We start from the raw sequence: 14,430 nt of genomic DNA, 5'->3' as shown, positions 1-14,430 counted from the left end.
CCAATGTGTTTTCTTAAAACTGTATTTCCAGTGATGCATCTGGTTTCACATGATTGAATGTCCCCTTATTAACATCAAAGGTTGCTACCACTGACATTTCTCTATTCCATTTCTTATTATTCAGTAGTGAGTTTCTTAGCAAGAAGTAATCAGTCTACATTCCTGAAAAATACATGAGCATAATAAATGTATCTACACATGTCTCAATTTTTCTTTACAAGCATACTTATTATAATGAGGCACTGTGTTATTCCGTGAAGTAGGTTATGAATGATCCCTAAGTATAAACAGAACTGGTATGCAGCTCGACATCACTGTAAGCAGGAAGGATGTTACAATCGCTCTGTGTACAACAGAAAGGAGCATTGCCCAGCCCCATGCCACCCTCACAATGCTTGCTTTGCTTGAGCCCATTGTTACTACCACTGGGTCAACTCATGTCTTTGAGAGTCTTCCTCTTCTTCACTATCTTCTAAGATGTGAAAGCATGAATGAAAAGTATTCTATCATGATTTGAAACTCAATGCACATAATACACATTTCTAATTTACTGACTCTTTGAGTAGTGTTTTTTTTATTGAACTAAGAAATCTAGGGCCTGTGATAAGAGTTGTATGAGCCCCCCCCCCAATAAAACTATTTTTTTAAAAAGAAATCTAGGGCCCCAAAAGTTCCAAAGATAATCAATGGGTCAGTGCTTCAGGATGAGAACTTTAAATGGATGGGGCATGCTTATGTTACTTCTCCTGTTTATCCCGATTTTTCTGAATATTAAAATCAAAACGGGCTGGTGAGCACAAGAAACCAACAAAATTCATGACCCTTGTGTATCATATTCATAATATTTTATTTAACTTTATCAAATAAAAATTAGCCATATGTTCAATTTTATCATTGTTTGTAGGATACTAAGATTTGCTAAGGCTGCTTTATTTCTAGTTGATTAAAAACTATGTTCCAAAGAACAAACATTTCTATTACCATTATATAGAGAATATTCAAACAGGCAATGACTACATGCCTTTTAATCTTACCTCAAATGAAAGAAAAAATCTTAGAGTGATTTATTCTAAATATTTGATTCCACATTCATCAAAATTTAATTCTGAGTTTCTCCAGTGCATTAAGGAGTCCTGATGGTGTACTGGATTACAGAATGGGATGATAACCAGGATCAGCAGTTAGGCACCACTAGCCAGTCTCAGATAAATCTTTCTACTCTGTTTTAAACATAGTCACGGTAGCCCACAAGAGCAGTTATACTCTGTCCTGGATGGTCTGTCCTGTTAGAATGATAACGCATTTAATTTTATAGTCAATGGTATTTTCTTACACTTAAAGATAAGAGAAAAATGTACTGAAAGTTATGCATTAATTCTCAATGAACTCCCAGCCATTGAGTTGATTCTGACTCATAGTGACCCTACAGAGCAGGATGGATATGCCCTTGTGGGTTTCTGAGACTGTAACTCTTCATGGTAATAGAATGTCTAATCTTCTTCCTGCGGAGCAGTGTGTAGTTCTGAACTACTGATCTCACAGTTAACATAACCACTAGGGCACTAGTATTCCTTGTTAATTAGTGAATTTTAATCATTATTTTTTTGAGAATTAATTTTGACAATTTTATTGACATATAATTCACGCACCATAAGATTCAAAGGTTGGGCCCCTATTCAAGTACTCCCTCAATGCAAGAACACTTTGTTCTATCAAATTGGCATTCCATCATGCACACCTTCCCAATATGATCACTGAAGACAAATGGGTGCATAAGCAAATGTGGTGAAGAAAGCTGATGGTGCCCAGTTATCAAAATATTATAGCATCTGGGGTCTTAAAGGCTTGAAGGTAAACAAGCATCCATCTAGCTCAGAAGCAACAAATCCCACATGGAAGAAGCACATCAGCCTGTGTGATCACAAGGTGTCAAGGGATCAGGTATCAGGCGTCAAAGAACAAAAACTCATATCACTGTAAATGAGGGGGAGTGCAGATTGAGGACCCAAAGTCCATCTGTAGGTAACTGGACATCCCTTTACAGAAGGGTCGCGGGGAGGAGATGAGCCAGTTAGGGTGCAGTGTTCCAACGATGAAACATACAACTTTCTTTTAGTTCTTAAATGCATCCTCCCCACCATCATGATCCCAATTCTTCCTTACAAATCCGGCTAGACAAGAGGATGTACACTGATACAGATAGGAACCAGAAACACAGAGAATCCAGGACAGATGATCTCTTCACAACCAGTTGTGAGAGTGGCGATACTGGAGGGTGGAGGGAAGGTGGGGTAGAAAGGGGGAACAGATTATAAGGATCGATATATAACCTTCTCCTTGGTGGATGGACAATAGGGATGTGGGTGAAGAGAGACATCAGACAGTGTAAGATATGACAAAATAACAATAATTTATAAATTATCAAGGGTTCATGAGGAAGGGGTGGGGGAGCAGGGAGGGAGGGGAAAATGAGGAGCTGCTACCAGGAGCTTAAGTAGAAATCAAATGTTTTGAGAATGATCAGGGCAACAAATGTACAAATGTGCTTGACATACAATGAATATATGTATGGATTGTGATTAGAGTTGTATCAACCCCCAATAAAATGATTTCTAAAAAAGATACAATGGTTTAAACATAGTAAAAAGAGTTGTGCAAGCAGCACCACAATACATTTTAAAGTATTTTCATTTTAAACTAATTTTTAGCTCCTTTTCCTCCCATCCACCTCTGCCATAACCCAAAAAAACTATTAATCCAGTTACCTTCTCTATACTTTTGCCTATCCTGGATCTAGGTAAAAAAAAAAAGCATAGTAATAAAACAAACAAACCCAAGGACAATAATAAGGTAAAAGAAAAAGCCGATCTAAAAGCAAGCAGAAAATAATAAAATTTTGAACAAGCTTAATGTGAGTCCAAAGGAAAACAACTGATAGGTTGTTTAATTTTAACCTAATTACAGCAGCATCGCTCACTACCCAGTGCTCTCTGTCTGATAATGCGGCTATTCATAACCCTGGGCAATGGTCCGAGGAGCTTCTGGGGGTTCCCGGGGAGGACTCGGCAAGTGGAGTGTGGGCTTTCACTGTGCCTGACCCTTATTGACTTCGATTCTCATGCCTAACACACTTGAGATCTGATTCTGCTCAGCACTCTGCTCTTGGCAAGAGTTAGGAGTCAAGGAACCAGGAAGGGAGTTGGAGACTTGGTTGCCAACTAATCATGGAACTGACAAAAAATAGCATTTGTACAAATATTGAACAAGTCCTTTGATCTCTTCAGGATCTATATCCTTTGATTCTTTCTGTATCAAGAAAGCTGTGTATTCTTCAAGCGCTCTTTCATGGCCTCTCCTGAGTCTGTACTCACTCAACTGACAGGGGCACAGGTCATTTTTTACAAGAATCAATGATCCATGATTGTCTTTGGTCTTGCCGACCAGAGTATAGACATTGGAGTGAAATAACTCTGAAATTGAGTCTTGATCAAAATTCACGGACGTCAGGTTAATGATGAGGCATAGCAAACCTGTAGTGCCAAGTAGAACTGCCTCCGTGTATTTCAGTATATATAAATCGTTAAGGAAGTCAAAAACCTCATCTTACTCCCCCTCCCCAGAAGATGCTGGTTTCGAACTGCCCATCTTAGCAGATAATAACCCCATTCATACTCTACTGTGCCACCAGCTCTATCACTGAAATCTGCCAACTCACAGCGATGCTATGTAAGGTTTCCAAAACATAGTATATCTTTACAGCAACAGACAGCCTCTCCTTTCTCTCTAGTGCTTGGTGGATTTGAACTGCCCTTCTTACCAGTCTAACTCAGCAACCCAATGCTTATCTGACGGAACCACCACCAAGGTAGTGTACAAAAAAGAAGCATCTCAGTGTCCAGTGTTTCGTTTGATCGTTAATGTAAAAAAGGAGTTAATAGAATATGTTCACATTGCATTAAAATTACATAAAATATTCCACATGGTGCTTGTCATAGAATGATAGATTACCTCATGAAAACGATTCTTAGGAATCCTCGTTTCTCTTGTACTCGTTTTAATGGTGACCAATTTCAATCAAGAATTTCACTTGTTCTTATCTTTGCTTACCTTACAGTGACAGACTGTGACATAGTAACATTTTCCAGGGCATAGCAGAATGACAATTTCAGTGACTTTATCTTTTAAAATTCCAATACTAAAAGCTTCTCTACTGTCAGAAAGCAAGCTATCAGCCAAAAGGTCTATGGAAGGTTAACGGATGCTTCCACAACTAACGCCATGAGTTTAGTACTTGTTTCGTGACTGTCATTGACCAATGTAGGACAGGATACTTGTATTGACCTTTTAGAAAGATTTTCACCTTCTTCTATTATAACAGGCATTTTGTTTAAGCTTTAGAAATTTTCAAACCTCAAACATAATCTCTATATATGTAATGCAATATGATTGCAGTGCCTACACAGCCATCTCTTCTTTGTTTTCTTTTTAAGTAGCAATTTCCTTCTTCATATTGATGTTTTCAAATTACACTAAAATATTTGAGTAATTTAAAATTCAATTACATACCTCATGATATTTTCCCTAGATATTAAGGAATGCAGCAGAAACTGATTCTCTGGTAAGAAACCTCATAGCAGAAAATTTGGGGAAAATTATGTATGTGCAAATAAAGAAGAATATTCTCTGCCATCAAGTCGATATGGACTCACAGTGACTCAGTACCGGAGTGGTTACTCGTTGGCCTGCTAACTGAAAAAGACCCCCAGCAGCTTTGCTGGATAAAGATGAGGCTTTCAAATTTCATAAAAAGCTACAGTCTAGGAAAGTCACATGGGCAGTTCTACCCTGTCTCTGTGAGAGAAGAATAATATATTCAAAATAATGTCATGATGTAAGCAATTTAGGATTGAAGTAATTTGCAAAAAGTAGCTTACTTGCATAATGAATTCCTATTTCCCTTAGAACAGAATAATAAAATATGGAAAAAATTTAAAAAGTATACCAACAATGTATGCTCTATGGGTGGCCTGATTGACCACATGGACTCTGTTTATACTGTCATCCTAAATACACTAGGGATTGTTTGTTTTAGTCATAAAAATATTACTTTATAAAAGGTTTCCCTGCTACTTACTAGGGCAAATTGAATAGCTTCTTTGAACCTCACAATTTTTTTCATAAAATGAGTAGTAGAGCTTATACAAGAGGAGACAATTTATCATAGTGCCTAACAAATAGAAGATATCTATTAAAGATCTCTGACTTTCTTAAAGAAACTAATGGTAGTGCATGCATTTTTAAAATTAAGGCCCTCAGCCTTTAACTTACAAAATGTTATTTATAAAATATCAAACTGACTCTTCTGACACTTTTAAAATACTATAGCAAAAGTAGCAGTGCTGCCTATGATTTACTGCTTAAAGTCGAACCTATGTTTCTGTTACTATATTTCCTACCTTTTTTGTTAAACATGCGTAGTTTAGTCATCATTATATGTCATTTGGAAAAGAATAACATGACATCAACTCTGTTTACTTGAAACTATGAAATATCTAGCTCTTGAAATGAGAGAAAAGAATAAAATACTCTCATTAACCTATCTGACCACAATCTTTAGAAAGTCAATTAAAAATAAATGTGAAGCAAAGGTGTCACATCACATCTCAGTGGTGGTTATCATTGAACCTATTTTTCTGTAATAAATTTCTTGAGCTAACAGTTTCACATTGGAAAACGAAGTATATTCAATTAATTACAGCTTCCAGTGTGGGGTTCTTGTTGTCAGGTGCCCTGGAGTCAGTTCTGACTCATAACTACCTGTGTACAACAGAAGGAAACACTACCCTGCCCTGTGCCATCCTCACCTTTCTTGTGATGTTTGAGCCCATCGTTGCAGGCACTGTATCACTGTAATTTATGCAAAGCAGCATGACTGTTAGGAAGCACCCATTATTTTACAAATGGCTTGCTGTCTCAAATTTGCAGTTGTCAATAACGCACAGATTTTAAAATTACAGAAGTTATTCCCCCTGCTTAAAAATCATGAATAAAAGATTCAATCACTCAAAGGATCTTGGTATCAATTACTTTAATTTATGAAATTATGGTGATTTGGAGAAGAGTAAAAATAAGTGTTTATTTGTAATGCATTTTTTGCCATTCTCCAACTTCAGCACTCACTCACACTCACATATATGTGTGTACATGGACAAACACAAAGAGCAACCCACTACCATCTTGTTGATTCTGAGACAGAGCCACCTTATAGGACAGAGTGTAACTGTCCCATAAGGTTTTCAATGCTTTAAATCTTTAGGAAAGATTGACTTTGTGATCTTTCTCCCACAAAATATGTATCTTTTGGTTAGCAAAGAGGTGCACTGCATCAATCAGAACTTCCCAAGCACATTCACATGGAGTTTCAAGTCATGAATCTGAAAACTTCTGCTATATTAAATTTTCTAACAAAATATGTTTGGCAAATTGAACCATACAAGAGATACACTGGACCCCTCAGAAACAGTAACAGGAGTAACAATTCCCTAAGGGTACAGGAACGGTGGGGAAAAGAGGAACTGATAACAATGATGGTGGTATAACCCCATTCAAGGGGAACTAATAACAGAATTGTAGGTGAACGGATACATTGGATGGTGTAAGATAGAGCAAAAATAATTATAATATGTAATATATTAAGGGCTCATGGGGTGGTAGGGTGGGGGAGTGAGGGGATAAAGGTGAACTGATATCAAAGATTTTGAGAAAAAAGTGTTTTGAAAATGAAGGTGGCAGCAACTGTACAACTATGCTTGATCTAATTGAATTATGGATTGTTATAATATCTGTAAGAGTTCCCAATAAAATCATTTTTAAACAGGCACATACTAAAGGTAAATTAGAATATTTCACATATTTTGTTAGAAAATTTTTATATAAGAAAGCATTATGAAGTATATGGGGGCTAGTATTTTAGCAACGTGCATGTTTGACTGTCAACCTTTGGGTTAGAAGCCCATTGCTTAACCCACTCCCCATTACCTCTTATACTTCACGTTTCTTGGAAGTATTCTAGCCATATGATGTCCTTTTCATTATAAAATTTCAATGAACTTTAAAAAATTGTTTTTAAAATTAAATTAAATTTTTTTTAATATTCTATATCTTTAAGAATGGGATATGCCATTTAAGTTGGTAAATAGAAAAGGTAGTACAGAATGCATACATTTTTAAAAGTTACAACACTTGGCAACTCCTTGGGTATCTTAGTAGAACTGCAACCAATGGGATTTTCAATGACTGATTTTTAGAATTAAACTCCCCCAGCTATTTTTTTTTACATTTTATTAGGGGCTCATACAACTCTTATCACAATCCATACATATACATATACATACATCAATTGTATAAAGCACATCCATACATTCTTTGCCCTAATCATTTTCTTTTTTTAAAATCTTTTTATTGGGGCTCATAAGGCTCTTATCACAATCTGTACATACATCAAATGAGCAAAGCACCCTTATACATTCGTTGCACTCGTCACTCTCATAATTCACCTTCCACCTGGGTTCCTGGAATCAGATCGGTTTCCCTTTTTTTCCCCCCACCCAGCTATTTTTTAAGGTGCCTCTGGGTAGATTCAAAACGCTTGCCTTTTGTTGAAAAGGCACCCTGATGGTGATAGAGGGCAACTGCTGGATTGCTAACTGCAAGGTCAGCACTTCAAACCCACCATCCACTCTATGGGAGAATGATGAGGCTTCCCTGCTCCTGAAAAGATTTACAGTCTTGTATGCCTGACACCCAGTAGCTATGAGTCAGAAATGACTTGCTGGTAGTGGTCGAGTGGGACCTTTTGGAAGCAGCTGAGCATCTTCAAAGTTTGTACCACCAGGGATTCCATTCTGAAAATGCTGACAGCGAAAATTATGTTCACATTCCTTTCAAATCAAAGTATTTTCACATGCAAATGTCATACTTTACACTTAACTGCCAATCATAAATGAAGTTCTAAATGTAATCAAATAGAGCAATTTAGAAGCACCATTGTGTAAAATAGCAAATATTACTTAAAGGCTGGTCTGGCATAGATAATAAAACTTGAATCCCAGGTATAAAATTCTCCTGAGCAAGAAGGCCCTATGACCCAGTGTTCTGCTTGTTGGATTTAATTTCATATTGTTAAGATATTATGTATCAGCATTATTGTAGAATGTATGTAAAGTACTGAAATTCAGCAATGTTACAAAACAATAGCAGAAGTTGTTTAACTTCATGTCTCCGTTAGGGGGAAAAATGGAGACCCAAAGACATCCGTGATTTATCCCATGTCCTCTAGCAAATGGTTGAACCAGAACTTTTTCTAGGGGACAGAGACCCTCTATTCAAATATAACTTTAGAAACTCATTTATTAAGTCTTAAACAGGACAGAAACAAACCATCCAGATGTGGGAGACCAGCAGCATGAGGCTATAATGGTGTCCAAGAACTGACAACCCCTCAGCCACTTGAATAGGACGTGGAAAACAAAGGAGATCGTCACAAAATCATGAGTGGCAAATCAATTGATCACCGTTGTAGACAGGACCACAGCATTAGGGAAGGTACTATGCAGATTAGAAATGTTTTTAAGATTGCTTCAGACCCGTGGACCACTTTGGAAAGAGTATGACTCATAACCCGAGTACCCCAGTTTCCACCAAGCACATGTCCAAGCCAGTCCCCGAGGGAGAAATTACCCTTCCCTGCCCTGCCCTGCGGAGTTACAGGAAATCCCCTCTGCCTGAGAGCAAAGCTTTGTTTTTCCCATTGCTGATCAATGATCAGACAGAACTCAGCGAGGCTGAATATATGTGGAGACTAAAAATGGACCTCAGGCTCCCACCATAGTCCTACTTCTCAGCTTTTAAACTCTCATAAAAACTATAACCCACGTGTCTGACCTTATAATGCCACACATATTTCACATTTAGGGACCTGAAGCATGCTGGAATGAGTGATGTGATTGTTATTTTTAGTGGTCGTTGAGTCAGCTCCAACTCGCCGTGTCCTGCCTGATTCAATGCAATAAGTAGCCCTGCAATTTCTATTTTGATTCCGTTTTCTGTATTGGTTGTATTTTTGTAATTTCATATGCTTAAGATGTTATGTATTAGCCTCACTGACAACTGCTCGTAACTCGTGGAAATTGCGCAATAAGTTATACAGCTATGGTAGACGTGCTTTAATGTGCAGTTGGAAACCCAGAGGCAGATTGCCCTTTCCACTTGGAAATGGTTGTGCTTGTTTTCCTTCCCCTTATATAGGAGATTCTGGAGCTGTGAGAGGAAAATACGAGGAGTTAAGAGTTCATTCGGATGTCCAGATGTATCCAAGTACCCTGTTATTTGGCAATAAATACATCTGGGCAACTGATTGAACTTTTCGCTTTTCATGACTCAACTGGAATCCTGTCCAACCAGAAGGCCCTGCTATGCAGCCAGTAGGCACGGTTTCTTAAACTTGTACAATGCTAAGTAGGAGCTGCCTGTGCAGGAGAAACAGGAATGCGTTTCATTTGCAGTTGAATTGATTTTAAATTATCTTGGCACAAGCAGATAAACAAGTGTTTGTTTTTGTTTTCCAAGCTTTCAAAATTAAAGTCAAAACAATAGAAAATTTTTAATACATTTTGAATTCATTAGTCCCATTACTGCTGCTTGTCATGTGCTTAACTTCCCAGTTTTAAAAATATTGTATGTGTTTGTGTATATATTTTGTGTGTGTGATTGAGACTACCTAGCAAATGCTGGTTGATATTATCATGCTATTATAATACTTAAAAATACCTAACACACACTTCATAGTGTTTCTCCTAGCCATGTTTTATCCCATTTTGCTGTTTCATTTGATTCATAAAAATTATCATCCTTAGAAATGATTGCTGAAGTGTTTATTATCTGCTCCTTTTGCCAGAATGTAAGCTCCAGGAGAGCCAGGAGCCTTATTTGTTTTGGTTTGCACTGCATGCCCAGCAGCCTGCATAGTGCCTAGCACACACTAGGCATGTAATAAATATTTGGACACATGACAAACCTGCTATACAAAGTATTTCCAATGCAGGACATCAGTCCGAGTTGGTCTCCAACACAGAGAATTGGCATATTGTTTGCTCTGTTCATGTCTGCTATTTCGACACCTTCAGTTTGCTGTGTTGTGTTGGATATTTATGCTGAGATAATTCAAGGAGAGTTCTGCTTGGAGTAAATTCATTCAACTTGATGAACTCCCTGCTCAATAAAAGAAATGCTTTCCATGTCTGTTGCTAGTATCATGGAATGGTTTGTGGTAGTTACAGCACTTGGACATTGTTTTGTTTCAAAGTAATATTGTAGGTAAACATAATAACTGACTATAGAACGTTAGCCACTCCATTACTCCCAAGAGCAAACCATTGCTGTCCAGTCGATTGCAACTGACTCCATGACATATTTCTCCAAAGAAACAGCTAGAGGGTTCTAACTTCCAATCTTTCTGTCAGCAGCAGTGTTTACCTGTTGTGTCAAAGTGGCCCCTGTTTTCATAAGTAACTAGTCATTTCCATTGAAGTCTATGTTCTTGAGACTCTTGGCCAAATATAAAAGGACATTTTATACAGCAGATTGCTAAAAATTAGAAAGCTATGTAATCACTTACAGCCGTGGTGGCACAGTGGGCTACTAACCACAAGGTTAGGAGTTCAAATCCAGCAGCAACTCCACTGGAGAAATGTAATGTTCTCTACCCCCATAAATAGTTGCAGTCTCAGAAACCCACAGAGGTCAGTTAAATCCTGTCTTCTGGGGTTGCTGAGTGACAGAATCAACTCGATGGTAGTCAGTTTTCCCATTTTTATGTGTTTGCTATTACTGGAGGTTCTCAACATTTTTGAAGTGACTTAAATACATGCTACAGAAGACAACAAACTGGACTATTTGATCATTTCGAGATTTTAAAATTATTTGATCAATCATAGTTTTTCAGTGCTAAGAGTTCTGTGAATTCATAATTGTATTCATAATTTTAAAGCAGATTTCTAAATGAGTTTAGCACACATGAAAATATTGTCCTGACTGATGTAAGAGGAACCTTTAACTGTGCTGATGTACTGGGTAATTTAGTAACTTTCTATTAAAATTATAAATAACTATTATGTGATGTGACTCTATTTGGCATAGGTTATTTTTACTATGACAAATATATGTCTCATTTGAAAATCCCTAGAGTATAATTTGTAGATGACGGGAAAGGAAAATTCTGGCCATTTTTATTACTCATGGAGATAATTTTAATATAAAATTTATTTTTATGTCACAAATCTGTGCCGTATTAACATATGTGGATAGTTATGACTAATCCACTTCTGAACTTTCTTCCCTGAACATTGCCAAACTCATGGGAGATAAAGACGAGGTAAAAGTAACAGAATCAAATCTCAACATTTATTTTTACTTATTTCATGGTTAAATTCTTCATTCTAAAATATCAGACAAGAATGAACACTCTCAGTTGTCTTTTAGATCACTATCAAAAACCCTCAATGTAAGATTTACAAGTCTCTTAACTATGAGAGAAAATAATCTGTTCAGCTCATGGAATTTCTAGGTATCTAATATATGCTATGTCTCTTTGCCAGTTGTTCTATACCCCCTAAACTTTATTGGAACATCAGTGAAACATTGCTATATTTTCATTAATCTCATGAATGATACATCTGGTCAAGTCTAATCAAAAAGGAAGGGGACCTGGTTGCGGAGTTTGTAGTCGAGTCTACCAGCCACTCCAAGGACGACACGTGTCCTCAGAGATGACAGCTTTAGGCACCTTACGGGGCAGCTCTCCTTTGTCCATTAGTGGTATGATGATCCAGAACTGGCTCTGAAGGGGTGGAAATCAACTCAGAGAACAAGGAACAGTCGGGAGAAAGCCAATACAATAGAACCATGACCGATTTTCCTTCGGGGTCAACGGATGGAGGAAGTGAATCATAACAAGAATGATGAATGACTAGCGGTGGGAAATTCAAGACGAGTTCTGATTGCCTAATACGTTTGCAGAGTTCTATCTCCCCCAGAGCCAATTTGGACAAGTCGCAGCTCTTCTTATAGTTTGGGACTTCCCTCACCCAGCACCCTAGCTTCAGATTTCCCATGAGATCGCTTCAAGTCTCTTACTGTTCCTGCCTTGCATGCAAACTACTATTTCAATGGAATGAGTCTAAGGAATGCGGGAGCGCACATGAACTTTAATGGTGCCGTGGAGTCAATGTTACGTCATAGAGACCTCCTGTGGGGTTTCTGAAGCGGTAACTATTTATGGGTGTAGAAAGCCTACGCTTTTTCCCTAGGAGCTGCTGGTGAGTTTGAACTGCCAACCATGCTGACATGAGGGAAGTACACGTCGGGTTCCTGTACTCAAAAATTCGTCTGTAAAACACATCTGCTTTGTGTTTAGTTGGTTAGATCTCTTCGGATATTAACTGCAGTCAATTTTCTACTTTCTCACTACCCACCTGTCTACCCTGGCCAGTCATCTTTCCATTCCTTTCCATCAGACAATTATAAAATTTAGACCTTTCTGTACTACTATATTGAAATGGACATGACTGAGCTCCATTTAAACATATTTCACAGTATACGCTTATATTCTTCTCAAAACTTTGCCTTGTCCTTTCCCTTATCCTCTGCCCTTTGCCTTTGTGTTTTATTTGTGCTTTCCCTAGCATCCCCCTTTTTTCTTTCTCCTAGGTATCATTTGTACTGGTTGAAATGATATATTGAATGTACAGTATCCTGTAGACCGCTATCTTGATGCTGTTTCTGCCATCACTTGGATAACATGTGAAGATGGGGAAATGGATATCTCTTGGAGAGCACACAATATGAGCTGTGGCCCAACATATTACTATCATCATCAAATAAATGAAACAGAAGGCATGGCGTGAATAAACTCATGCCGAATGCCAAGTTCATAAGATATTAGCAAGTCAAGACAATAAGAGCTGATTGCCATCTAATGGCTTCGCAGTAATAGGGACCCTATCAGATAGATGAGAACTCCCAACTAGGGTTCGCTAAGCTGTAATCCTTCTTTGATGGAGAAGCTTAATTTGTGAAAATTCAGTCTGAATTGGTTTATGATAATCAATTGGAACATGACATATTTCATGATATGTTGGACCTTTTAAATTATATTAATCTATGAAAATTTGAAAAATAGAATGGCAAACTATTTTCATCCCTTTAGCTTTGATATGTAGGAAACCCTTATGAAGTACAGGTCTCTGCACATATGAAAGTGCTAATTTATGGATTCTTTATATTCCTCTTTTCAAATATTCTGAACCCAGTGGGTCTATCCTTCTTTAAAACAACTCGCCTGCAGCAAATACACACACTAACTAACTAAATGATATACAAGCAGAGTCTAACAAAAGGGTTCCTATTCAAAAAAGGGGCCCTGGGTTACTCAGTTATAGAATCATTCTTTATTTTCTTTAGGTTATATACCCTTTTAAGATCCATCCCTTTTGAGACTCCAGATAGGGCAAGATATGACAAAATAACGATCTATAAATTATCAAGGGCTCATGAGGGAGAGGGGAGCGGGGAGGGAGGGGAAAAAAAGAGGACCTGATGCAAAGGGCTTAAGTGGAAAGCAAATGCTTTGAGAATGATTGGGGCAGGAAATGTGTGGATGTGCTTTATACAATTGATGTATGTATATGTATGGATTGTGATAAGAGTTGTATGAGCCCCTAATAAAATGTAAAAAAAAAAGAAAAAGAAAATGATGATGGCACCAAATGTACAAATGTGCTTGAAACAATGGATGGATGGATTGTGATAAGAGCTGTATGAGCCCCCAATTAAAATGATTTTTTTTAAAGATCCTTCCCTTTTAATTCTCCAGTCTCCCTAATTAGCATGTACAACATTTAAGCTAGATTATTTTCAACCTGGAAAATTTTCTTTCATTTTTGGAGGCAGAGGGTGTATTAGAAAAATTTGAAGCATGCATTTATAGTCAATGCATTTAATTTCCAGATAGTCCTGATGGAATTATTTGTTCTTTCATACCACAAATTAAGTTCTTTGGCAATTCATGTCTGTAGTCAACATCCGTGAGCATCTATTATTCCTGTGTCTGAATAATAGTACTAACAGTACATTTTCCATTACTCAATGCTGATTCCAAAAAAAATGTCCCCAGGAGTTGGAATCCACTGAATGGCAATTAAGCATAAGAAGCAGGCTAGAAATCTCTGATTAGTACAAATAATGTTTCTCAGCTCAACTGCTCGCTAAAAGGGTGACCATTCAAATCGACTCAAAGGTGTCTCAGAAGAAAGGCCTGGCAAAATGCTTCCAAAGAATCACAGTCTTGAACATCCTATGAAGTCTAGTTCTACT

Source organism: Tenrec ecaudatus, chromosome X, assembly GCF_050624435.1.
Source record: "Tenrec ecaudatus isolate mTenEca1 chromosome X, mTenEca1.hap1, whole genome shotgun sequence".
Taxonomy (NCBI): domain Eukaryota; kingdom Metazoa; phylum Chordata; class Mammalia; order Afrosoricida; family Tenrecidae; genus Tenrec; species Tenrec ecaudatus.
This window is presented reverse-complemented; position numbering follows the sequence as displayed.